A 27,698-nucleotide genomic window follows, 5' to 3' on the forward strand; every position below is an offset into this window, starting at 1 on the left:
CTTCATGTGTAGGGGAAAATCCCCACACATCTGGTCACACAAGTGTTCTTTCTTGAGTATTACATATATAACTATGTAACAGAGTAGGAAAAACAGTTTGGTTTTTCCTGTCACTGATTGCTTTGTGTATAGAGAAACATTCCCACACCCATTTTGGTGTCAGAAGTGGTGAGTGGTTTATGAGTAGAAAAAGCACATTAGTTTTTCCTGTATCTTTACAGCATCCCCATGGGACTTATCAATTCCAGCTGAAATCTTTATTTCATATGTGGCTTCTGTCTCATTCTTCCTCTATGTTACACACATCTTGATGACTCTACCTTTATAATACTTTTATAATTCTTTTCTTCTGCCTATGTTGATTCTCTGTCTGTTATAATGGGAATGGAAACAGAAAGCAGATAAATTTAGGGTACTTTGGATGGATTAGCCAAGCAGTGATGGAAAAAGAAAAAAAAAACGCATACTAAGTCTCCACAGTGTGCTACTAAACAAGTTGTCTTGTTTAATCTTTAAAGTAACTCTGAGAGGTAGGTATTAATGTCTCTGCTTACTTACGAGGAAACTGAGGTGCAGTAAGTTTGAACATATTGAGCAAGTTCATTCAGCTACTGAGCTAGAGTTCAGATTCAACTTCAGTCTACCTCCAGAGGATGTGCTCTCCTGCTATATCTCATTCCAGTGAATACTCCAAGTTGGTTTGGGTAGACTATGATAAATAAATGATGTGGACCCAGATCATTGAAAAGTGAATGTTTCTGGCTTTAACAAATATGCCATATAAGAAAATTAACTTGTGTAAATGTGTAATCAATTTTAGGTTTTATGTCAGACATGGTTTTTAACTTCAAATTTTTATTAACCTCAGATAACGTTATATATAATACAAACTTTGCCTGTCCCCTTCAAAAGAATAAAACTCACTACTTTGTAGATAAACCTGTTCTCTTATTGCAGCTTCAATGTATATTAGTAGCTTCAGTTGGGATTTTATCTTATTTCAAAACTTTGTCTCACTTAGGTTATCTCATTTTGCATCAAATTATGTGACAGATGATGCAATGCATGAATCACAAAGCCACAACTGCTAAATGTTTCTTACATTTAAAAAAAAAAACAACTTTTGGCCAGGCATGGTGGCTCATGCCTGTAATCCTAGCACTTTGGGAGCAGAGGCAGTTGGATCACCTGAGGTCAGGAGTTCAAGAGCAGCCTGGCCAACATGGCAAAACCCCGTCTCTACTAAAAATACAAAAATTAGCCAGGCATGGTGGTGTGCGCCTGTAATCCCAGTTACTTGGGAGGGTGAGGCACAAAAATCGCTTGAACCTGGGAGGCAGAAGTTGCAGTGAGCCAAGATCATACCACTGCACTCCAGCCTGGGCAACAGAATGAGACTCTGTCTCAAAACAAACAAAACAAAACAAACAAACAAAGCACTTTTAGCTGGGTGCAGTGGCTCACGCCTGTAATCTCAGCACTTCGGTAGGCTGAGGCGGGTGGATCATCAGAGGTCAGGAGTTCAAGACCAGCCTGGCCAACATGGTGAAACCCTGTCTCTACTAAAAATACAAAAATTAGCTACGCATGGTGGTGCATTGGTGCATGCCTGTAATCCCAGCTACTCGGGAGGCTGAGATGGGAGAATTGCTTGAACCCAGGAGGCAGAGTTTGCAGTGAGCCGAGATGGCACAACTGCACTCCAGCCTGGGTGACACAGCGAGACTCCATCTCAAACAAACAACAACAACAACAACAACAACTTTGCCTCAAATGCTTGGCTTTACTAAAATTTACTTTACCCTGTTCAAGTGATATTGGTAACACCATATTATTTGTTAGATTACTTAATAATACTAATTTTATTTATTTAAAATTATTTTTAGACTATGAAATAAATTTATGTAATTATAACAAATCAAAAAATGTAATTGGGTATAAAGAAAAATTTAATAGAACAGATGAGGTTAGAGAAATAGGCAGGTATCAGTTTATATAGGGTCCTATAGGTCAGATTTAAATGCTTGGATTTATATTCATTGGGAAGCCAATGGAAGATTTTAAGCAGGAGCATAACATCCTCTGGTTTATGTTTTAAGAAAAGCACCCTGGCTGCTATATGAAGGGTGGATTAAAAAGGAGAGGGCAAGAGTGTTATCCATGAGGCCAGTTGAGAGACGTGGTGGAACAATATCTTAGGGAAAGACAGTGGTGACTGGGAGTGGTAAGGAACGGTGAAAATAAAGAGAACGGTCATTTTTAATATCTTATTGGTGGATTGGATTAGGGGGTTGGCTGGCTAGAGAACAGAGTCAGAGGTATCTCCTGGGTTTGAGGACTGAGCAATGGATGGCAGCATTTCCTGAAATAGAGAATAAGGGAAAAACCAAATGCTCCCCCTGTTGCAAAAGTTTCTTTCTCTTTCTTTCTCTGTCTTTCTCTGTGTGTGTGTGTGTTGGAGATGGTGTGCCTTCTAGAATGTTATCCTACTCCACTGCTCTTGTACCTTTTGTAGTTTTCGGATTGCAGTAGACAGATGCTCTGGTGGCCCCCATGATCCTAACTTACTGGTGCTCATGCCTTGTGGTTCCTCTCCCTTGAGTAGGGATGGGACTTGTGACTTGCTTCTGACAAATGGAGCAAGCTGCTATGTTGTGAGCTGGCCTACAAAGAGGGCCAAGTGGCACACAACTGAGGACAGCCTTTGATTAGTAGCCAGCAAGAAACTGAGGACCTTAGTGCAACAGCCTGCCAGGAACTGAATGTGGTCAACAACCACATGAGCTTGGAAGCAGATCCCTCCCCAGTCAAGCCTCAGGTCAGACAGCAGCCCCAGGCAACACCTTGATTGCATCCTTTTGCTACCCTGAAGCAGCTAAGCTACCCCTGAACTCCTGATCCACAGGACCTGTGAGATAATCAATGTGTGCTGTTTTAAGCCATACATTTTTGATAATAGCGCTAAGCAGCAATAGATAACTAATATACCAATTTTCTTAAAATACCTTCTTAAAAGAAACTATAGCATAATACGATTCAGGTTTCTCACATATATAAATCCTTATTCCTGTTTTGAAAAGGTTGCTTTTTATAAATGTATAATATTTATAAAAGTGTAAGTCTATATACTGTCTCCAATTATGAATGCATAAAATTGTTGTGTATATCTGTCAGTATAACACTTATAGAATTATAAGTTCTAAGGAAACTTGGATAGGTGAAGCAACTTGCTCAAGTTCCTACAGCTAGTGACAAATCCAGGAACAAAACTTACCACACTGAAATGTGGTTTTTAGCATTCAAGTGACATATAACCATGGAGAAAGTCTTGACAATCTTCCATTTCTTAAAGTGTATACTATCAAAACCTTTCAAGAACTCCTAAAAGGCAACAATTTTCTCACCTAGAAAGTATACTGCCATATGTAAATGTTAGCATTATAAAACTCATCAGAGCTGAATCAAATGGCTTTTATTTGTATTTGACTCCTTTATTCACTCTAAATTATTTAATGATAAAGGGAAAAATGTTTCTTGGCTTTTCTATTTCATTCGGGTTCTTACTACATATATATGCAGCCATAGTAGACTCCAAGAAAGAAGAAAAATTGCTGCTGGACTCAAAAAGCTGCGAGTTTGAAGTGGCACACATAGATTTTTCTTTGCTAAACAAAAAGCAATCTTAAAAACTTTCCTTTGGTTGGGATAAGAAGCATTCATGATAATGCCTGCATGGTGCCTGGCATGCAGTAAATGTATGTTATTGTCATTATTGTGCAGCAATGAAAAGGGAGGTGCACAGGGACAGTGTGTACCAAACTTTAAGCAAGTGATGAAGCAAATCACACCACCCTGTTACTTTGTAATTCCCATAATTTTACTTTCATCAGTTTGTCATCCTATTAGATAAAGGCCCTGATAAAAAGAAGAGAATGTTCAGCAGCATGCTGAGAATAACTGGAACGATTCATCAAAGTGAACAATTGCCCAACCATTGCTAGATGAGAAAAGTGGCAGAAAGTTGCACCAACATGAACAAATACTCTTGGACTTATGCTAAAAAGCCCCAGCAATGTTAACAGATAAAACTGCAGTGTTGAGCAGACAAAACCTCTATCTCTTCTATGCTTTTTGGTAGACATTTATTGAGCACTTACTGTAGATCAGACACTGCACTAGACACTGGGAATGTAAAAATGAGTAAGACACAGCCTTTGACTTCAATAAAAATAAATTATAATGGAATTCTACAATGGAGAAATACATAAGGACACACAAAGGAATAAAAGATTAACCCTACCAATGGGAGTTAGAGAAAGCTTCTTAGAGAAGGAGATGTCTGAGTTGAGTTTTATGGGATGAATCGGAAAATTATCAGAAAAAAAATAAGGAACAACCAAGTGCAAAAGCATGACAGATTCTTCCCAATTTGAAAACTTACCACAGTAATTAATACAGTGTGGTATAGGCATAAGGATAAACATAACAGATCAATGGAATCGAATTGAGAGTCCAGAAACAAACCCTCACATTTAGAGAATTGATTTTTGACAAGAGTGCCAAGACAATTCAACGGGAGAAAGAACAATCTTTCAACAAATGGTTCCAGGACAACCAGATAGCCACATGAAAAAAAAATGAATTGGACCCCTGCTTAACACCATATACAAAAATCAACTCAAAATGGACCAAAGACCTAAAATGTAAGAGTTAAAACTTTACAACTCTTGGATGAAAATATGGGGGTAAATCTTCGTGATTGTAGATTATGCAACACTTTCTTAGATATGAAACTGAAAGCACAATTGACCAAAAATATTTTTAAAAATTGTATTTCACCAAAATTAAAAACTGTTGTGCTTTCTCAGACACACCATTAGGCAAGTAAAAAGCCTACAGAATGGGAGAAAATATTTGCAAATCATATATTTAATAACAGGCTTGTATCCAGAATATATTAACAAAAACTCTTACAACTCAATAGTTAAAAGATAATTAACAAATTAAATATGCACAAAAAATCAGGATAGACATTTCTCCAAAGAAGATATACAAATGGTCAATAAGCACTTGAAAAGATGCTCAACATCGTTAGCTATAAGGGAATGTAAAACAAAACCACAATGAGACACCACATCTTGCCCACAAGCATAACTCTAATAAAAAAGACAGACAATAACAAGTGTTGACAAGAACGTGGAGAAATTACAACCCTAATACATGACTGTGAAAATGTAAAATGGTGCAATCACTTTGGAATAACAATTTGGCAGTTCCTCAAGGTTAAACATAGGAGTTACCATATGATCTAGCAATTCCACTCCTAGGTATAAGTGTATACCCAAGAGAAAAGAAAACATATGTCTACACAAAAACATGTATGTAAATATTCATAACAGCATTATTAATAATAACCAAAAGTGGAAACAATCCAAATGTCCACCAATTAATGAATGCATAAATACGTGATACAGCAATACAGATAAATATTATTTAGCAATAAAAAGCAATGAAGTACTGATACATGTGACAACATGGAAAAACCCTTGAAAACATGCTAAGCAAAAGAAGCCAGTCACAAAAGATAATTCGTTGTATGATTCAATTTATTTTAAATGTCCAGAAAAGGCAAATCCATGGAGACAAAAAGTAGATTGGTGATTGCCAGGACTGGAGGGTATGGAGGGAGAAAAATGGGGGTGACTAATAATAGGTGTGGGGTTTCTTTCTGGGGTTTGAAAATATTCTACAAAAGAGACTGTGGTCTTTGTGGCACAACCTGTGAGTATAGTAAAAACTACTGAACTGAACACTGCATTTTTAATTTTTTTTTTCTAGAGACAAGGTCTCACTCTGTCACCCAGGTTGGAGTACAGTACACATCATAGTTCACTACAACCTCAAACTCCTGGACTCAAGTGATCATCCCAACTCAGCCTCCCTAGTAGCTAGGACTACAGGTGCGTGCCACCATGCTTGGTTAATGTTGTTTTTTGCTGTTGTTGTTTTTTTGTGGAGACAGGGTTTTGCTATGTTGCCCAAGCTGGTCTTGAACTCCTCAAGTGATCCTCTCACCTCATCTTCCCAAAGTGCTGGGATTACAGGCATAAGCCACCAGACCTAGCCTGAACTGAACAATTTAATTGGGGGAATTGTATAGTATGTGAATTATATCTCAAAGCTGTTAGAAAAAAAGGCACAATGGATGTGGGGTTATTGACTGTGCAAATGGTCCCAATTCTTCACTCCCTCTGTATCCATGCCCTTTGCCATGTGACTTTCTACTTTCTCTCATGGGGTGGGTTAGGCTATTCTTGCATTGCATAAAGAAATACCTGAGACTGAGTAATTTATAAGAAAAGAGGTTTAATTGGCTCACGGTTCCGCGCTGTACAAGCATGTTGTTGACATTTGTTTGGCTTCTGGGGAGGCCTCAGGGAGATTTTACTCATGGCAGAAGGTGAAGCGGGAGCAGGCATGTCACATGGCCAGAGCGAGCGAGTGAGAGAGAGAGAGAGTTGGGGGAGGTGCCACACACTTCTAAACAATCAGATCTCATGAGAACTCACTTATCACCAAGGGGATGGCACTAAGCCATTCATGAGGGATACACCCCCATGATCGAAACACCTCCCCACCTTCATCACTAGGGATTACATTTCAACATGAGATGTGATGGAGGCACAGATATCCAAACTATATCATGGAGTAATTTCCCTATTCACTGAATCTAGGTTGATGTTGTAGCTTTGTCCAGTAGAGTGCAGGGAAATGATTTGCTGTCACTTCCAGGCCTGGGACTTAAGAACTCTTGCATGTTTGCATTTGGCCTTTGCTCCTCTGCCATTGCCATGAGAACATCCCTGGATTAGTTTGATAGACAATGAGAGACACGACACAAAGAAGTTTCTCTTCAATCATCGCATCTAAGGTCATCCTAGATCAGCCAATAGCCACCCAGTTCCCAAGCATGTGAATGAGCCCAGCAGTGACCAGAAAAACCACCCAGTCAAGCCGTAATTGTCAAATTTTAAACTTACAGACTAATTACATGTTTGTTGCTTCAAGCCAGTGTGTTTTGGGATTGAAGTATTTGTATGAAAATAGGTAACTGATACAGCAGGATAACACAGCATTCACTGTCATCTCAGGAACTTGAAGGAAGAGAATAGAGAGGATAGGTAATGAAATTTAGCACTTCCTAGACCTCAAGTCCTTTACAGAGAAGGGACTTGGAAAGTTAAATATTGTGTGTGCATGCATAAAAATATAAAAATGTGAGTCAAAAGTAATACAAGGTGACTGGAAATTCCACAGTGACATTTAAAAATATATAGCATATTCTATTTACTGCCTAGTAGTGATTATGCTAAAAAAAATTAAATTTGAGACTTTTTAAAGACCATTATTTTATGTTTTTGCAATGATTGAGTAATAAATATATGTAAATGTATTTTTTAGGAGCTTTACATTTTGGGAAAAACAATGAAGTTGGTTTTGGGAACATTCAAAAATGTTAGGCAAACTGGGTGCTTAAATTATTTAAATAAAGATAAGGGGTATATCTCACCTGGAAAAGTGAATGAGAGAAGACTAATATATAGGACGAAAGGCTCCATCCTAAAAAGAAGCAGTTTTAGAATGCACAAGTGATGTATTAAGTTTGTTCCTGGGCGTGAACAATGATGAGCATCCAGAAGTGAACTTTTTACAACTGTCATCACTCACATAAACACAAAATTTTTCAAAAGAAAAACAAAATCATCCAACTGTCCTTCAAGTTTAGAAAAGAGAACTCTGCTCAAATGTGCATGTAGGAAGAGATATAATGGTATGACAACTTCTCTTTCTTTTTCTTTAAAGGAACAGTGCACAGGGAATCTGGAAACTATAGGAGGGTAATTATTGAGAGATTATGGTATTGCAGTCAAGGGTGTGGACTGTGGAGCCCAGTGATCTATACTCTACTCTTATCTCCACCACTTACTGGTTGTATAACTTTGTTCAAGTTCTGTAACCTCTCTCTGTGCCTCAGTTATATCATCCGTAAACCGAGATAATAATATGTAGTAGACCCTGCAATGCACCCCACACCCCCTCCTCCCAGATTCTACTTCACAGTGGCTGGGAATATTACCAGAAGATGGCCCTTAACTGTCAGTCCTTTTGGGGGATTGTCTTGGCTGAAGAAATTCTCTCCCTCAAGGTCACACCTCCTTCCAGGGACAGCCATATCCAATGACTGATCAACACAGGGTATAAAGGCTTGGCCCCATCACTCCAATTCAGGGAAGCTAGAAGGGACTTCCCAGCTCCAGAGTTCCAGATGGAGTTGGCTGAGGCTTCCATTGGGCCTGCATTCCAGCTCAACTGCTCACTTTGCTCAATCCTGCTTTCTTCTCCTTCTTTCCCCAGGTGTTGATCCCAAGACCACTCCCTAGTAAACATCTTGTAATCTAATCTCCCTTTTGGAGTCTGCTTCCCAGGGAGCCTGACCTGAAACATAAGAGTACCTTCCTTATAGGCTGATCCTTAGGAATCAATAAGTCACCATACATAAAGCATGTGAAAGGGTGCTTGCACATAGTAAGTGGAATGTGTCAGCTATTATTATTGAAGCAATCCTCTTATGAAGCTATCAACTCCTGCAATTGTCTTTATTTTTCCCTCAGTCATAAAAGGCTTGTTATAGTGGCTTGAGTTAATTTTCCATATGTTGCAAGTAAATTTAACTGGCTTTAGGTGATGAGAAACGGAAGAAGAAAACAGGTTTCTGACCTATTTGTTGCTATTGGAATCCCCACATTCTTGTCAGAGAGGCTGTCTCTGTGTTTGCAACCTGACTATAAGCATCTTCTCTGTTTGCATATTGTATTTTTCTTTTAATTGAGAAAAGGTAGGTGTGAATTATTGTGTTTTCATTAGGCTTGGATTACATACATGTCCCGATAAAGGCACCTGCATGACAAGAATCTGCATTTGTAGGGTCTTCTCCTGAGATGAGAAGAAATCAGTATCTTCAGCTTAGTTTATTCTGTTCAGACAGAAAGAGTTCTGATAACCAGAGGGCTGGATCTAAGCTCATTTTGTCACTGCATTTTTTTTTTTCGGTCTGGTTCATAAGCACTTGATCCTTGTGGACCAAAATAGAGATTGAACTTTTCCCATAAAACTGAATCTCTAAAAAAACAAAAAAGAAAAGCCAGAGAGCTCCCATACTCAAAAGCAAGGAATACAAGACCATATAAAGCTAAATTTAAAAAATAAATGTTAACTCAAAAGTCAGATTATACATTAGATTATGCCACATTAAAACATCAGGAGAAAGAAGAATTGACAAATGCAAACTGGCTGAAAAGTAGAGGCTATGGTTGTTAAGGAAGATGTCATTGTTTTTCTTACAATTCTCCAAAGAGCAGTAGTTGTGTAAGTTAGTTTAAACCATGTATACAATATATACAGCATATGAGTATATTCTTCTTCTAACAGGAAAGCCAAAAATTCTGTGATCCCATTTCCCCGTATTTGTCTATTATTATTCCCTAATACAAAGCCTTCACACAGCACAGTTTTGGAAGTAATCACCAAAGAGGTGACCCTCCCTGTCCTGTTTAGTGGGAGTTATGTGCTGTTTGCCTCTTATCCACTCTTGATCATTTGAAGGCCTTTGGCTCACATGAGACTCCAAGCTACTATCCCTGGCAATCAGGATACATATCCTTACATCAGTGGGCACCTCATTTCTCAGCCACAAGTTGAATAAATTGGGAGAGGCTGGCATAAAGCTCAAGTTTATCATTAATGTCCACCCATTTCACTTTCTTGGCATCATCGCCAGCTTCCAGAGGAAGATGGTCCATTATTTCATCACGGTAGTTCACAGCCTCTGTCTCTATCCAGCAGTTATCTGTGTTTCTAGAATCATCCACGTAGCCTTTATAGACCACAAAATGTTCCTGACTGAGGAGTTTGTGCAATTGTCTCTCCAACTCCTGCATTTCTTTCCTAGATTTCTGTAAAGAGTTCATGGCTTCCTCGCCAAATTCTCTCTTCAGTGTAGCACTAATTTTCTCTCCTGGATCCACCATACCCCCTGGGATTGCCTATTCTCCACAGTCCTTCCTTTTGATGGCTACAAATTGCAGGATATTTTTTCCAGAAATAGGGTGGGTAATTTCGTTTCCCTTGCTATCCCTTTTCCATCTGGTTAAGATGGGATCTACAGCATGATTGGGGTCCCAACACCCCAGAGGCCCTTGGCCAACCAGTCCTGTCCGAGGTGCAGGATTTCTAAGTCTACCCTTCTCAATCTCATACAAGCCATGCTGGTTCCTTCTCTCCACATGCCCATCCTTTTCGTTAAACTTAGGAGACAAGTTCCTTTCACCCACTTGAGGGTCTGCCCACACGGGCCCAGGCAAGACAGAGCTGGCAGTGTACTCCACGGGCGTTACTCTCGCCACTCGACCAGCCAGCTCACTTTCTCATGGGGAACCAGGCTTCGCTCCACCCTGGAGCCAGGGTACGGAGATGTCCGGGCCTTCTCGTGGGGCTTCTCAGCAGTGCGCTTCGAACCTGAGGTGATGAAGTTTAGAGAAAACCTATGTGAGGAAAACAGACTCCAGCTGGCCGGGATGTTGGGGCAGCTGCCGGGCCTGCCTGTCACAGAGGCCAAGGTCATGAAGGGAGACACGGTCGCTAAAGCCTTGGACAGGTGGCATCCAGCCATGCAAGCAAGACCTAGTGGCCCGAGGGGATTTCGGTCGCTCTCTGCGTGGGGGCGCAGTCTCCACCGCAGATCAGCACCCGCCCGCGGGGAGGTGGCCACGTTTCTCTCCTGAACACCAGTTGATGGCCCGCCTTCCTAAAAGGCCGTGTGGCGTCTCCAACGGCTACAACGGGGCGCGCCCATGGCTCGTGCGTGGGGGTAACGGTGCCGCGGGGTTGCCAGGGGCATACCACGACCGGGGGCGCACTCTCGCTGCCGCCCTGGCGTTTTGGTTGTAAATTGAGAGATTTTGACCTCTGGAAAAGCTCCCAAATGGAAAGTGCTGGGGTTGAGGACATCTTCCTAACAACAATAAAATTAGCAAAGGACAACCACCAAAGTGCCATTAGCCCACTAGCCATTTACCAGAAAATTTAGTTTGCAAGGTTTAGGATGCTTTCTCTTAGGGAGAGGGCAGAATGAACGTGGGGTTAGGAGTGGACAAAACTCCCTGTTTGGGATGCTTAGAAGCCGAGTGGGGGTGGCCTCAAAAAACAAGGGGGACTCACCTGGTACACTGAGCGTGGTGCTAATGAGAACTCCATGAGAGGGTGTGATGAGCGGAGTATGTGTTCAAAACGTGGGTCTATCATTTACTACCTGAATGGTTTTGGCAAGTTCCTTAATCTCGCTTTTCATAGGAGTATTTGCTACAGAATGCCAAGTACTGTGCCAAGCACAAAAGAGTGAACTGAAGGCTGGACCATGGGCCCTATGTTTTATAAGGATTCTGCTTGGAAAGGCAGCACATTTTTTATTAAAATATATATATATATATATATACACACACACACACATATATACATATACACATATATATACACACATATATGTGTGTGTGTGTATATATATATATATAGAGAGAGAGAGAGAGAGAGAATTAGCACTGAAACGGCAATGCCAGGTATCAGGTAAAAGTTGAACACAGGTTAAAAACCCAGCTCCAATTCCTCCGCGTGCCACTTTCTTGGGGGAAGTTACATAAGCTCTCTTCAGGTTCCTCATGTGTAAAATGAAAATATTAATAACTACCTCATAGGGCTGTGGTGACAATTAAGTAGGATGTTATAACATATGTTAGCTCAACGTCTGGTCCACAGCATAAACTCAATAAATATTAGTTGTCATCACTGTAATTATCGTTAACTTTTTTGATTCTGCACCTTGAAAACTGTAGATTAGAACAGGACAGTTGAGATGATTATGGGAACTGAGCAGCTCACATATGAGGTCAGAGTTAAACAGCTTATGGTTAGAGAAAATCAGGATGAGAAATAACAGAAATTCAGGCTGAGAAATAACAGCATCTGTCCTGAAATGATAAATAATGAGAAGAGGCACGGTCTTAGACATTACTCAGAAGGAAACAAGCCCTAGGGAAAGGTATCTGATAATTTGAAACAGTCCCATTAGAAAGATGTTCAATGAGTAAATGATTTTATGGTCAAATATGTTTGGGGAATTCTACATATTTTATCACCCTGTCTCCTTAGAAATTCAGGGTTCACATTAGTGTTCTAAAGATCCTGAAAATTTCTATAAACACAAATCAACATTAAATTGTTTAATTTTGTTTCATCTGGTATTTCCATTCTCTGGTTAGAAACATTCTAACCAGAGAATGTTTCTTTTTTGCAATAACTGGTAACATATTAGGAACATACTTCCTCAAGTTTAGAAAGGTTTCAAAATGTATATGTGTGATTGAGGGTAGATCCCTAACCATTTGAAGTTATTACTATCATCATAACTATGGAAGGCAGCTACAGAATACATACCCAATGCCCTCATTAAACTCCAAACAAGATGAGGCAGGTTTCTAGAAGGCTTGAAACACAGAAATAGCTGGGGCTAAGGGGAACAAAATGGTAGAAAAGGACTGAGAACAGAGAAATATGAGACATAGTCATCCTTAACCATCATTGTCATCAACATTGTTGAGGGTTGGCTGTGCGCAAAGCACTGTACAAAGTACCACTGGGAAAGAAAGATGATCCTTAAGGGACACAATCCCAGCTCTATAATTCTTGTCTTTCTATGCCTCAATTTTTTAAATCATGGAATTCTATTCCTCCAGGTCTCCTGAAAATGTGTTAAGAAAACCACTGATAAAAAAACTTAAAACATTTGGGGAAAATACACTGTGAATTCCTCATTATTTCCAGGTATCCTACTCCAACTCATAAGAAACAAGTGGAGCAGATGTCTTCGGTATGGTTCTGGCTTCCTCCCATCATAGGCTTTGTAGCTTGCATCTGACCCTTGGCTTCTTTGGGTCTTGGTTCCTCACTAGAAAAGGAATCTGTTGGCCTCTGTTACCTATAAAATTCCTTCAAGACTTAGCATTTTATGATTCTAGGATCTATGAAAATCTCATTATTAGAAGGGCAAGGTCAATTTTTGCTATGAATCCAAAAGACTAGATGTTCAAATATAAACAGCTAGATGCTTAGGGGGAAAACACACCGTTGAGGAAAGGAAAGGAACAGGGAGGGTATGGTGTGCTACATACAAGGCAGAAATATAATAATTCATGGGTACCTGGAAAGGAACTTCAAAACCAGTAATAAGGCATTTTATTCTATTTTTAGCATCGTCAGCAGGCAGAAGATGGTTAGATAAGACCATTTGATGATTGTGGTGCAAAAGATACCCTAGGGGCAAGAAATAAAATAACTATAGTAGAAACCAAAAGAATTATTTGCTGGGAAGCCACTGGGGAGATTCCCTTTCTTAATTGTCTTCTGAGGCAGACACATGATAAGAGGATGGAGCATGGGATGAGTGCTGTGGGAACTGGAGATTCTGCCACTAACATTTTTGTTCCTCAATTTCCTCTTTCAAAAATGATAAGTTGATCTAGAATTAATCCTTTGGATTCCTTCCAACTTCCTAGAGGAAGCATGTAAATGAATTAGAGGAAGTAGAAGGTAGATTTCAGGAATTCAAGAGGCAGTGAGTGATCAAGGTATTGGATCATTAGTCTGGCCTTGAAGTAAAAGAGAGAAGTGGGACAATTACTTACTTTTTAAGATTAAGACAAATGGTGCCTTTTAAGAAATGACTTAGGCAGGATTAATTAATACACCCATATGTAGAATACAGGCTGTCGACAATTAACCTAAGAAATCTAAAGTAAAATGTGTAACAATGAAAGTCAAGTAGCCTTTATTTATAGGAGAGATAAGCTTCAGTTTGTGTGGTGTGATACGAAGGTGTTGGGAAAGTCCAGCTGCCCCAAAAATGTCTTCCTGATCTTCTTAAAATACTGCCTGGCTTTACACCATTAAAATAAACCTCTTTAAATGTACTTCATAATATAAAATGCACATTTATTTCACATTCAGCTGTTACCATGCTTTCCGGTGCATTAGGGTAACAGGATGACAACTAGCTACGGTGAACTGAGGAGACAAAGATTTGAAGGGGGAGGAGGAAGGAATTCCTTTGGTATTTGGTGCAGCATTACTCAAGTCAGTCAGTTCAACAACATGTGGCTGCCTATTATACTCCAGATATTGAGCTAGGTTCTAGACATTAAAAGGCAAGTAAGTTGTGGTTCATTGCCTCAAGATGCTTATGGTCAAGAGAGAGTGGACTACATAAAGGTCATGGGGCTGGAGGAGTTTTGAAAAGTGGGACCAGCGACTAGGTAAAAAGGAAGAGGGACAAAGAAATTTGTTCTCTTCCATCACAACTTTGTTGAAGAATTAGATACCCCAAACAATGCTTTTTCTTGGTCCCAGTGAATCCCCCTAAGGAACTACTAAAATTTAAGCTGGTAGAGTTGACACCCTGTAGGCTGAAGAATAATAGATAATTTGAATATCTTTAACTCAATATTTTTGGCCCTTTGAAATTTAAATTAGTAAAATTTTACTATATCAGAACTTGTAACCTAAACAGTTGACTATAAAATACAGGTTTACTGATAATTTTTCCTGCTCCCTTCCTCCCCTGGAACTTCACAGTATGCTAAGATTGCTGAGGACTGGTGGGGGGAACCAGGGGCTAGCAGAAGCAGGAAGCAGGAAGCAGGAAGCAGGAAATGTAGAGAAATTGGAGCTAGAAACATAACTGAACACTTCTTTAAACAGCAGACTAGAGGAGCACCATATCTTCACAGATGGTGTTAAACAAGCATCATAAGACATAGCTTCAAATAATGCAGGGAACATACAATTAGGGCCACAAAAACTTGGGGTACCAGTTCTAGTTCTGGTATTTACTAGCTGGATAGCCACAGGAAGTCATAATTTTTTTTGCCTATATTTAATGAGTACTGTCTATATGCCAGGCACCTATAACATGTCTATAACTGACTGAATGTTCATGGCTCCCCTCAAATTCATATGTTGAAATCCTACCCCCCAGTGTGATGGTAATTGGGAGGTGGGGCCTTTGGGAAGTAATTAAGTCATAAGAGTGGAGTCCTCATTAATGGGATGACTGCCCTTATAAAAGGAACCCCAGAGAGCTCCGAGGCTCAGTGTCCTTTCACTATGTAAGGATAGCATGAGAAGTCAGCACTCCAGAGGAGGAAGAAAGGCCCTCAGCCAACCCCTGACTGTGCTGGCACTCTGATGTCATACTTCCAGCCTCCAGAACTGTGAGAAATGAATGTTTGTTGTTTAAGCCACCCAGTTTATGGTAGTTTGTTATGGCAGTCTGAACTGGGCAAGAGTGTTTTACATATGACGATATTTCATTCTCATGACAACCCACTGAAGTAGATTCTATCGTTTTTCTCTATTTTATAGATAAGAAAACTTAACCACAGATAATTCAAGGTCAGATAAACTAAAATTTGTTAAAGTAGGGATTTGAATACAGGTAGTCAAACTCTAATGCCCATGTTTAATCATTATGATATCCCAGGTATTAAGTCTTTTGGGCTTCAGTTCCCTCACTTAAAACTGGACACGTTGCACCAAACAATGTTGAAAATTCTTTCTGGCTTTAAACACTATGATTCTAATTATATAAATCATATCTATATTTAATATGCTCATGGTTAATCTGTGTTTCGGAATAGTCTCAGAGAACTGAGAGCTGAAGACAAGTTTCTGAAATATGGCTTCATTTCTTAGTTATCCCTTGTTTCAGTCAAGGTAAGCCACATAATTTACTCTTCCACCAAGAACACCCTTCCTCCATTTCCATCTGTTGAAAATCTATCCATCCTTCAAGTGCCAGCTGAAATGCACCTCCTCTAAATAGCCATTCTCAGTCTTTGGGGATTTAAAGTGCAGATGTATTAGACTGTTGGGGGTTGGGATTTGGGCGAAGTATCTGTGCTAATGAAAGGAAAAGATGTAGGATAAGAAGAAGAAAGGTTGCAGGGAACCATGTACAGGAAAGGTAAGAGAACTGTCAGCAGTGTTGTTGGTGACGGGCACAAAGCCTTCCTTGTGACAGGCAATAGCAAAGTCACCAGATTATATTAAATGTTGCCCAGCTAGTAGGAGTGAGATGAAGATTAAATGAGATAACACGTGTAAAATATCTACTACACTGTCTGGAAGGGCAGCAACATGATAATTCCTAATCTCTTCCTTCCATAGGCAACTGGTCATCTCCTTCATGCTGAAGAAAGCTGCCATCCTGCCCAGGGAGGAGTAGGACAAGAAGAGGGGAGAAGACTCTGAGGGGGAAAAGAAGTCAGGCGGAGATATATGGGAACACAAAGAAAAAATGAGAGCCAGAGTACACAAGACGAGAGAGAAAAAAGAAATGTTAAGGGAGTGACGGCGAAGAAGAGGATAGAACGGTAACGGAAGCAGAAGGGCAAAGAGGGACAAGTAAGAAGGAGAGAATTCTAGGACCTGGGAAGAGAAAGTTCCTGCTGCACTGCGGAATCCGGCCTAAAGGAAGAGGCAACCAGGTGCAGCACCCAAGCCCAGGTGCCACTCATTTGCCGCTGGGCTCTCAGACCCATTCTCCTTTTGCGGCTGTCACATATTCTGTAGGGATTCTGAGCCCTGCCCTCTGTCATCTTGTCCACTGGCTTCTCCTGCTTTCCACCACTGGGTGGCCTTGGAGGGTGGGAGGAAGGGAGAAGCCAGGGGGACTCTCATCCCCTACTTTGGAAGATGTCTGCCACAGTAGTTGCACTAACTTTGTGGCTCCAACTCCTATTGGACAAGCCCTCCAGGGTTCTGGCTGTCTCCTCTCTTTGCCCCTCCAGCCTCAGGGGAGAAGGCACGTCCAGCAGTTGCTAACCTCAGGATTGCCTCACCTTACCCTAGTTGAACGTCCAGTTCTTTCAACACTTGTAACTAATTTGCTGCATTAAATTATTGCTATTGACTCGCTTGGGAAAGAAAACTTTACTTTCACTGGATTCACTTGCAGAGTTCAAAGACACTTTTCCTAATGGGACTGCAAGCAGCGCATCAGAGAAAAAAATCTAGCAGTCCCAGGAGTCAAGAAGGGTCAGGGTCTACTTCAGTGTTTGATCAGACAGCGACAAACCTACACTACCTAACAGGGCCGGAAGGCTCTTAGCCTAGGAATTAGCTGTAAAATGACTGGGTTCATGTCTACTTTTTCATGATTTACTCTATTCTCTTTGATCACCGCCAGCCTTGGCCTAAAGAACATCTCTGTAGAATTCAATTTTATTCCTCAAGGGTTACTTAAGTGCCCATTATGAGTATGGAGGGCACATAGCTAGGTGTGGTGGGGAGGAGATATAGAGACGCAGGAAAAATGGAGGGCATGCTCAGTTTTTGGAAGTGTTTGCTTCCTGCAAGATGAGGTTTGCGGACCTATCAGGAGAGCCTCTTGATAAAGACTCCTGAACTTTTCCAGTCTCACCACAGCTGCAGACACTCGGAGGCAATATTAGTCTTACAGCTTTCATTTCTCCCATCACCAGAGCTGTGTTAAAAGCAGACTCCTCTTTAAGGAATCCACAGATCAGAGAGGGTACAGCACAGGCACACAACTGACCCCCAAGTCAGAATGATGCCAGCCACAAGGGGGGATTCTGCTTGAGGGAGCAGGAAGACTGCACAGAGATGGTAAGAGACGGCTACAGGAGCTGAGTCCAAGAAAGTTTGACAGGTGGAGGCGGCTAAGGGGTTTTCTGGCAGAGAACAGAGCAGGATCAAAATAAAGTGTCAAAGGACAGACACATTTCAGGTGTAGTCTGTAAACGGAGGCTTTGGGGTGAGGGTAGGGAAGTGGAGGGGAGACTGAAAAATGGAGGCCCAGCTATTGAGGATTCTGAGAATGAGGCATTAAGGCTCGAGGCCATGGTGAGTCATTGGAGGATCTTCAGCATCAGGGCGGCAAGGTCACTTCTGGTGGGGTGGCGGGGGTGGGGGTGGGGTGGGGGTGGGGGGACTTTGCGATTAGAAGCAAAGAAGCTGGAGGCAGGAAAATAAACTGCGAGCTCTCGGGTGGAGGGCAGCTTATACGGGAAGCCTGGACTTGACCATCGCCAGAGAGGCATACTGACATTCGAGCTGCCTTCCATCTATTCAAGGGCACGCTTCCTCCGTCTGTGGGGAGAGAAGGTGCCCCCTCAGAGGCTGTACGATTCGAAGTCTCCAGCCTGAGAAGTTTCGAATTTCTCCTTGCCAAGGTCGGGCCACTACAGGTGGGCGACTGCGAGCCCCGAGCGAACGCTTGGCTTCACGCCCGCCCGGGGCAGCCGCCGCGGCTCGTCCCCTCCAGGCCTGGGCACCGCCGTGGGCCGTGCCCGGCAGGACGCTCCGGGAGCTGCGCGGCGGCGGCTCGAGGAGGCCTGGCGGGCGGCGGCGAGAGGCTGTGCCCCAGTTTGTGTCCAATCAGGGAGTGCGGGCTGTGCCCCGAGCCGGGCAGCAATGCGTAAACAAACCCACGGTAACTCCTCCGCCCCCTCGGCGCGCTCGCCCCGCGCCCGCCGCCGCCAGCGCCGCCGCCGCCGCGGGCTCTGCTCTCCTCGCGCCCGCCCGCCGGGCCGGCCCAGCCCCCGCCCCGCGCCGCTCGCACCCCCGCTGCCCCGCCCCGCCCCCGCCGGCGCGGGCTCCCTCACCTACCGCCCCACGCGCGCGCGCTCGCGCACCACGCGCCCCGCGCGGCCCGCCCGGATCGTGGCCTCTCGAGAGCAAGGTAAGGGCGATGCGCGGGGACCCAGGCGGCTTCCCCGCCCGACGCGGCCCAGGGAAGTTTCTGGCGTGGCTGTTTTCCGCGGGGCCGGGGGGAGGCCCCGGGAGCCAGGCGAGCCCGGCGGGCGGGAGGGGGCCGCCTGGCGCCCCGGGGTCACAAGTTGCCTAACCTGACCTCAGTGCGGGCCGGTGGGCGGCGCGGCCGGGCTGGCGGCGCGCGGAAAGGGGCTGGAGGCACGGCGGGGCCGGGCGCCGGGCGGGCAAGGGGAGGGCCCCGAGGAACTTTCTCTTCCCCAGAGGGACGCCTTCCAGTCCTGGCCGCGGCCCCGCCGCGGGAGCAGCGGCTCCCTGGCTGGAGGGAGACCATGAAATGTGTTCGAAGAAGCTGACGCAGTTTGTGACGCTCACGGCTTCCTGATGGGGACCGGCAGCAGCGGCGCCTCCGCCGAGGAGGGACGACCTGAGTCGGCTCTCCGGCCCTTCCCCCGCCGGCAGCCGCGCGCTCGGGCGCCTAGTTTGGGGGCCGCTGGCTCGGGGCGCGAGCATCTGCTCCCGGCTGCGCGCGTCGCTTCCGTTTTGATTAGCTCAGGTTATTATATAAGATGTCACGGAGAGGAAAGGGGCGAGCGAGAGGCGCGTTGGGGAGGGCGCGGTGGCCTTCCGCGAGTGGCAGGGAGGGGCAGGAGGCAGGACCCGGCGGGACCCACCTGTACACCCTCCGCGCCCCCTGCGGGCGCTGCCCGCGCGCGTGCCGGGGTGGTGGGGTGGGGGGGTGGGGGGGCACGGACGGACGTGCCCGCTGCTCCCATCCCCTCCCCGCCAACACTCGGGCAGCGGCCGAAACGTGCTATTTTTTCGCTGCCACCTCTCCTGGGTCTACAGGTTTCTGGCCCCAGGCGTTTGTACTTTGAAACATTTGTTTAATATTAAGAAAGCTGCGTGTGCGGCCGTCATAGTACACCCGGAACGTGTGGCCGTGAGCTCCAGGGCGGTGAATGAATCATCGCCCCGCGGACCGGGCCCCGATGATTCATGCGGGGTACACACGCGCGCGCGTACTCGCTATGTACCTCTGACCCAGGGAGAGTGGCCCCTCTGCAGTGATGACGCCCGGAGGGGCGGGGAAGACTTAGTGCAAAAGGACAGCGGGGTCCCACCCTTCCACAATAACTTGTGGGGGGGGTCAGGGACGCCCGGAGGGGCGGGGGAGACTTAGTGCAAAAGGGCAGCGGGGTCCCCTTTTCCACACTAACTTTTGGGGGGTCAGGGTCCACACATTCCCCAGGCTTGTTTTGCGTTCTCGAAAGAGTTACAAAATTCCACCTGGCTACATTAATCGGTTGAGGAGCGCTGGTTCGCTGCAGGGCTGGGTCCTGTCTCATTCAGTATTTGGTGTCAAGTGAGGGAGGTATCAGACTCTGAAGGAATCCTCCTAGTAATTGCGTCTACCTAAGTAGTTCTGAAGTAATTAGAAAAATTTTAAAAGTGGATCTTAAAAGAAGACTCCTTAAGACTAGTTTTTTGAGGGTTTTTAAAAAGCCAGATCCTAAAAGGAACCTCGGTTGCCATTCATGAATACAGAATTTTTCCTAATGTGATCACTCTCAAAGATTAGCTTGACTCATTCCCACCTCGCATTAGTAAGACTGAATAAAGTTTTCTCATCATTTAAAACTCACCTCAAATGGCATCTACTCAGCCAGGCCTTCTTGATCGCCTTCATTATCTCCTGTCCCCTCCCCCAGGAGCCACCCCATAATACTATTTTATTTTCTTCACTGCGCTTAATCGCTATCTGATCTTACTTTGTTTAGGAGTTCTTTTAGTCTGATCTCTTCTTACTGGAATGTAAGCTCCACTATGCTAGGGATTTGGGCTGTTTCGTTCACTGTTATAACCCTAGCACCTAGAACAGTGCCTGGCATGTATGAAACACTTAGTATTTGTTGAATCGTGAATGAATAAACTCTTTTCCAGATTTCTTGGTAGGACTGTTTTTGACAGTTGAAATTCAGTGTTTTTTTTTTTTTTTTGTGGGAAAGTCACCAAGTTGGTGCAGTTCTAATTTTCTTCTTTTTCCTCCTGGTTTTCTTTTGATTGATTTTCTCCTCTGTGATGTTAACCTACAGCACAACAAGGGTTTGAGCATCATATCCTAAGACACTTAGTATGAAAAAAGATAAAGCATGTGGAGCTCTGTCAAGAGAAAGTATGTTATTATGTAACTTCTGGATGATTAAAAATATTATCTGTGCTAGTTGAAGAAAAGGTGCAGGATATTGAAATGGAATCAGCAAAGTCAAATCTCACAGTCCTATGTTTCCACTCATTTGGAATACTAATATTTCCATATCTTCCCTCCCCACTGCCTGGAAAACAGCTTGAAGTTTAGCTGCAGTTTGGGAAGGTTCATAATAAATACCACTTAATATGAAGGTTTTTTGTTTGAGACAGGGTCTCTCTCACTCTGTTGCCCAAGCTGGAGTGCAGTGGCGCAATCATAGCCTCAACCTCCCAGGCTCAAGTGATCCAATATGAAGTATTAATTTAATCAAATGAAAACAGGATTTATGCTGCAGAGGCCTTAACTCTGATTTGTTGTTGTTCATGTCGGTAATGCCACAGAAGAGTACATAAAAGGAGTTATTTAAAATTATATTTTAAACATCTTAAATGGATTCTAAAGAATTACAGCTATAAGTCAGTGATATAATGTAAAAAGGATTTGTATGTCATATTTAATAATATCCCTTTAGAGGATAAACTTTGATAAAGTTTATATTATAAATAAACTTTGGAGGCATGTTAATTAGTCCCAGTCTTATAGCAATATTTTCAGAACTCAGTACCTCTGAAGTTAGTGCTGAAGAAGAATGGGCTTCTAGCAGTTCCCTTTCCGTAATAGTAGCTGTGATCACTTGCAGAAGCATAATCTCAAGAGTAAGCTCAGAGACGATAGAATTTTAAAGCTAAAAGAGACCTTGAAATTACTTGGCGCAGTTCATTCCTTTTTAATCAATCCCTTCACTAAAGAAACTAAGGCATAGTGAGATGACTTGCCTAAGGTACAGGGCAAGAGTCAGAACCAAAAGTCCTGACTCTCATAAAGAGCTTAAGTGGTTGGAAGTTCCTGAATTAGCCAGAGCTGCTATAGGTGGAGAAGAATGGTTTCTATCATTAGTTGATTGTCTGCCTTTTGCTTGTGAACTCTCAGAGGGAAAAATAATGTCTTATTCACCTTTGTATCCTCCCATGTGCCTGCAACATCTAGGGGCTCAACAAATGCTTATTGAAAGCAGTTGGATAAATGGGTTTTAAGTTGAAAATATATTTAGGAAGTGAAAAAGCAGGAAAACATATCTCCTTTCCACATTGAAGAAGTTTTCTGACAACAGAATTAGATATTGGCAGCAAATAACCTAGAATTAACCTTAGAACTTTTACAATAATGAAACTACTGTTTAATTTTTATGCCTTCAGTTTTTTTTAAAGGCTTAAAACTTGTAAGTGTGCATGTTTGCTTACTTGGTATAATTATTTACTGGAGAAACAGGAGATAGGAGTCAGGACATCTGATGGGTCTTGCCTCTGTCACAGCATCCAATAGAAAAGCCTAGACTTTGCAGCCAGTCAGATTTGGGGCTAAAACACAGCTCTGCCCCTAATAAGTAGAGCTTTCCACAGCAAGTTACTTAACTTTTTGGAGCATTCTGTCATCTCTAAAGTGGGGATAATGCCATCTACCTTGAAGGATTGTGTGAGACTGAGATAATGTATATATATAACGTGTGTGGTGTATAAAAGGCTCTTAATAAATGGTAACTGCTATAGTTATGACTACAGACTTGTGTGACCATGGGGGCAGCTTAATCTCTCAGAAGTTTCAGTTTTTTCAATCGGAGAATAGGTGGTCAGGATGGGGGAGGGGAATTACCGATCTCTAAGATCTTGTCCAGCTCTATGGTTTCAGAAACCAATAAAGAAATATACAGTTCTCCTGCAATTTTAGTTAAAGGTAATTCATATATCCTTGATCCAACAATAACTACAAAAATGGTTAGTTTCTAGACCTTCTTAAGAATTTGTCTAAATTAACTTTTATGATAAGTACATTTTCATTATTTTATATGCTATATGATGAATATGAAGTTAACTTGAATATTTCAACCTCTCATCCAGCTTACTATATATATAAAGCAATATAAGAATAATACTGGTTAATTAGACATAGATACTCTTTCTTTAAGAGGCTTAAGAGTCATGTAGAGCACATAAGACAGATAACTAAAGGCTGTTTTACATGGGAGAACTGTTAGAGAGGCATAAAGAAAATACTTTGTGAATTCAGAGGAGGAAAAGACTATTTCTAGCCAGAAAAAAGGTAAGACTTAATTAGGGAATTTTGAGCAAGGCTTAAAAAATTGAGACGACTTCAGTCGGCAGAGATGTAGGGACCAGTCTGTGCTAAGACTTGAAGGTAAGGATATATGAGCATGTCCAGGATTTGAGAAGAATGTGGTTAAACTGGAGGTTGAGGAGCCTGGAGGCAGTATAATGGGAGAGAATGCTGCATGGGGAGGGGAAATTAGGACTATATTGTGAAGCATCTTGAATGCTGGGCTAAGGAGACTGTTTAGTAGGCAGTAGATAAGTATCAGAAATATTTTAAATGAGGGAATGATGTGATCAAGACTATGCTTTAAGAGATTAATCTTCATCACAGGAGCTGCAGGTAGTCCATTTAAGCTGTTGAAATATTCTCCAAAAGAGAAATGGTGAGAACCTAAATTAGGGTGGAGGCAGATGAGTTGGGCAAGATACTATAGAAGTAAATGAAACAGAACTTGTTGGCAATTGGATGTAGGAGTTGAGGAAGAAATCAAAGACAGAAGCTGAGTCACTTAAGTTGATGTTGGCAAGGATTGAAATAGGAAGGGACACTAGTAAAGCACCTGCAAGTAGTCTGCAATCAATAAATATTTGTCTAATTAATGGAGGTGATTATTGGTTTGGATTTGGATGTGTTAACTTGTATGTGGCTATGGACCATCTAGATGGATGAGAGCCATTAAAAATAGAGAAAGATTTGGGGCATCCTTATGGAGGGGGATGGTGAACCTGTCAGAAAGTTCAGAGTGTGGTGAGCAGAATAAAAGGCTAGGATAGAGCCTTGTAAAAGCCAGTATTTGTGGACTTGAGGGAGACAGGAGGAGGTAGACAGGATGCTGAGAAGAAAGAAGCAGGAGGGGGATGAGGAAAAGATTGGGCAAAGAAAGATGAGGAAGGAGATTTTGAAGGATCCTGATAGGGTAGAGGATGGGCTGAGTTGAAGACTGGGAAAAGGACATTAGATTTGTCAGTGAGACCATTGTCAATAGCCTTCGAGGAACAGAGTCAGTTGGGCAGTGGGGATTAGTGGGGACAAGTCTGCTAGTTACCTGAAGAATGCTGGCTTGGGAAGGAAATGGAGAAAGCAAATGTAAATTGTGACTGGACTGTGAAAATCAGAGACTAGGGATAGGGAGAAGGCAATGACTTGAGGCAAGAAAAGTGTCAATGAAGCTTTCTTAAAAACAAAACTGGCAGGGCTTGGTGGCTCACACCTGTAATCCCAGCACTTTGGGAGGCCGAGGTGGGCAGATCATGAGGTCAAGAGTTCCAGACCAGTCTGGCCAACATAGTGAATCCCCGTCTCTACTAAAAATACAAAAAATTAGCCGAGTGTGGTGGTGTGTGCCTGTAATCTCAGCTACTAGGGATGCTGAGGCAGGAGAATCACATGAATCTGGGAGGCGGAGGTTGCAGTGAGCCGAGATTGCACCATTGGACTCCAGCCTGGGCGACAGTGCGAGACTCCGTCTCAGAAAAAAAAAAAAAAAAAAAAAAAAAAGTAGGCTTGAGAACATTTGTGCATTGTGCGTAGAGTGGTTGCAAGTGCAGAGGAAAGGAATGAAGATCGAGGGAGGACATAGGAGGGCAATTAATACACTAGGCTCTCCTCAAGCAGGAGAGATAGGATAGGGTAACCATACATGCAATTGCCCAGGGCAGTGCTAGTTCACACCAGTTTATTTACAGTATAATATCTGGATACAGGATACAGGATAAAAGTGGATAATAATGCCCACTTTTAATCTTAAAAGAGAGCCTATTTTTGAATAATTGAATTGATTACCCTAATCATGATGCAAATAAAGAAGTTACTTGTGGGAAAATATGGCAAAATATAAAGAAATAAAAGATAGGCTGGTTGGAACGGAAGAAATAAACCTTTTTTTGAAGATGACATGATTGTTTATGTAGAAAACTGAAAGACTCAACAACAACAAAAAAACCTCCTGGAACTAATAAGCAATTACAGCAGGGTTGTAAGAGACAAGGCTAGTGTATGAAAGTTCATCACTTTTCTATATACCAGGAATTAACAAGTGGAATTTGAAATTAAAAACAATCCCATTTACATTAGCACCTCAGACAAAACAAAATACTTAGATATACATCTAACAAAATATGTATAAAATCTATGTGAGGAAAACTATCAAATTTTGATAAAAGAAATAAAAGAAGAATTAAGTAAATGGAGATATAGTCCATCTTCATAGGTAGGAAGACTCAATATTGTCAGGACTTCCCAACTGTATTCATATATTTAATGTAATGTCAATCAAAATCCCAGCAAGTTATTTTGTAGATATTGACAAACTGACTCTAAAGTTTATATGCAGAGGCAAAAGACCTAAAATAACACAATACTGAAGGAGAAGAACAAAGTTGGAGGACTGACACTACCTACCTTCAAGGCTTGCTATAAACCTATAGTAATCAAGACAGTGGTATTGGCAAAAAATTAGACAAATGGATCATGGGACAGAATAGAGAGCCCATAAATAGACCCCAATAAATACAGTCAAGTGATCTTTGACAAAGGAGCAAAGGTAATACAGTGGAGAAAGGATAGTCTTTTCAGCAAATGAGTGAGGCTGAAACAACTGGACATCCATATGCAAAAAAAGGAAAAAGTTAATCTAGACACAGACTTCACCCTTGTCCCAAAAATTAATTCAAAATGGATCACAGACCTGAATGTAAAACTGTAAAACTCCTAGAAGATAACATAGGAGAAAATCTGGATGACCTTGGGTTTGGTGATGACTTTTTAGATATGACATCATAGGCACAGCCATGAAAGAATTGATAAGCTGGACTTCATAAAAATTAAAAATTTCTGCTCTGCAGAAGACATTGTCAAGAGAATAAAAAGATGAGCCACAGACTGGGAGAAAATATTTGCAAAAGACATATCAAATAATAGTCTGTTATCTAAAATATACAAGGAACTCTTAAAACTGAATATGCAACCCATTTACAAAATGCGCCAAAGACCTTAACAGACACCTCACCAGAGAAGATACACAGATGGCAAATAAGCATATGAAAAGATACTGCACATCATATGTCATCAGGAAAATGCAAATCAAAACAACCATGATATACCACTATACACAATTGAAATGGCCAAAATTCAGAACACTGACAACAGCAAATGCTGACAAGGAGGTGGAGCAACAGGAATTCTCATTTATTACTAGTGGGAATGTCAAACAGTACAGCTACTTTGGAAGACAGCTTGGTGGTTTCTTACAAAACGAAACATACTCTTACCGCACAATCCAGCAGTTGTGTCCTTTGGTATTTACCCAAAGGAGTTGAAAACTTGTGGCCACACAGAAACCTGCACACTGATGTTTATAGTAGCTTTCTTCATAATTGCCAAAACTTGGAAGCAACCAAGATGTCATTCAGGATAAACTGTGGTACATCCAGGTAATGGAGTATTAGTGCTAAAAATGAATAGCTATCAAGCCATGAAAAGACATGGAGGAAGCTTAAATGCATATTCCTAAGTCAAAGAAGCCAATCTGAAAAAGCTTCATACTGTGTGATTCCAACTACACAACATTCTGGGCAAGCAAAACCATAGAGAGAGTAAAAAGATCAGTGGTTGCCAAGGGTTAGGATGGAGGAGGGATGAACAGGTATAGCACAGACGGTTTTTAGGGCAGTGAAACTACTCTGTGATATAACAGTGCATACATGGTATTATACATTTGTCCAAATCCCTAGAATGTAGAAGAATACAAAATACAGATGTGGCATGGAGGAAGAAAGAAGTTAGATGAAAACAAAAGGAAATTTTGAGTTCTGAAGAGGAAAGTTGATGGCTGGGAGGTGGCTGCATTTGAAGTGGGTTGGTTTTTTTATATTGATTTGCCAAAAGTAAGTGGGGAGTAAAGTGTAAAGCTGAAGTGGAGGAGAGTTGAAAAGGTTTGGTAAACTTTGGGTTTGTGCAGTGGGGAGCCAAAGGTGATGAGGGCTTGACAAGTTGCTAGAAGGCTTAGCCTAGTGATAGGATGAATCACTCCTGTATTTCATGACTTTCTCCAGCAATGCTCAGAAAATTGGAAGTAGAGATGCTGTATCACTGAAACTGCCAACTCCATGTGGGCCCTTGGTTGAGTAGGAAGGCAAGTGACACTAGAGTGTCAATGGGCTGGGAGAATAGCAGGGGATATGAGATTAGAGTGTGTAATGGCTGATTCAGCAAGAGTGAAGGAAAGGGAAAAACGAATGTGGAGGGAGGTTCTGAGGGTAGTGGTGAAGGGCATGAGGAACTTTCAGGGTTATTGTGGAGGGATCAGTTCTGAGTAATGACAAAAATTCAAAGTGCGGTTGAGCTTGGGGATGTTGAGTGACACAAGCCAATGGAGGTAGAAGATCATTGGTCTTCGGGAACTATGAGGCCAAAATATCAAAATGATTTTGTATCAGTGTCA

At 42.3% G+C, this 27,698-nt stretch overlaps 1 protein-coding gene, 1 long non-coding RNA gene and 1 pseudogene across 6 annotated transcripts in view; 2 read left to right on the plus strand and 1 right to left on the minus strand.

Annotated features, from left to right (window-relative positions):
- Nucleotides 1-6,346: 6,346 nt before the first annotated feature.
- On the minus strand, nt 6,347-19,337 carry LOC101136422 (ADP-ribose pyrophosphatase, mitochondrial-like; annotated as a pseudogene).
- LOC129524947 (uncharacterized) lies at nt 10,478-17,077 on the plus strand. The gene is made up of 2 exons (XR_008668936.1): nt 10,478-10,580; nt 16,333-17,077. It is a non-coding gene; the product is annotated as an uncharacterized lncRNA (long non-coding RNA).
- PCGF5 (polycomb group ring finger 5) overlaps nt 18,137-27,698 on the plus strand; it is a 123,119-nt gene continuing 113,557 nt past the window's right edge. For 2 of the 5 annotated variants that reach the window (XM_063710317.1, XM_031015343.3), the window contains exon 1: nt 18,715-18,868. The gene's annotated coding sequence lies outside the window, so the exon portion shown is untranslated. Of the gene's footprint in view, nt 18,375-18,696; nt 18,869-27,698 lie in introns of those variants that run through there. The other 3 variants (XM_055352467.2, XM_055352469.2, XM_063710316.1) reach the window with 3 other exon arrangements.

This window comes from Gorilla gorilla, chromosome 8, assembly GCF_029281585.2.
Source record: "Gorilla gorilla gorilla isolate KB3781 chromosome 8, NHGRI_mGorGor1-v2.1_pri, whole genome shotgun sequence".
In the NCBI taxonomy this organism is placed as follows: Eukaryota; Metazoa; Chordata; class Mammalia; order Primates; family Hominidae; genus Gorilla; species Gorilla gorilla.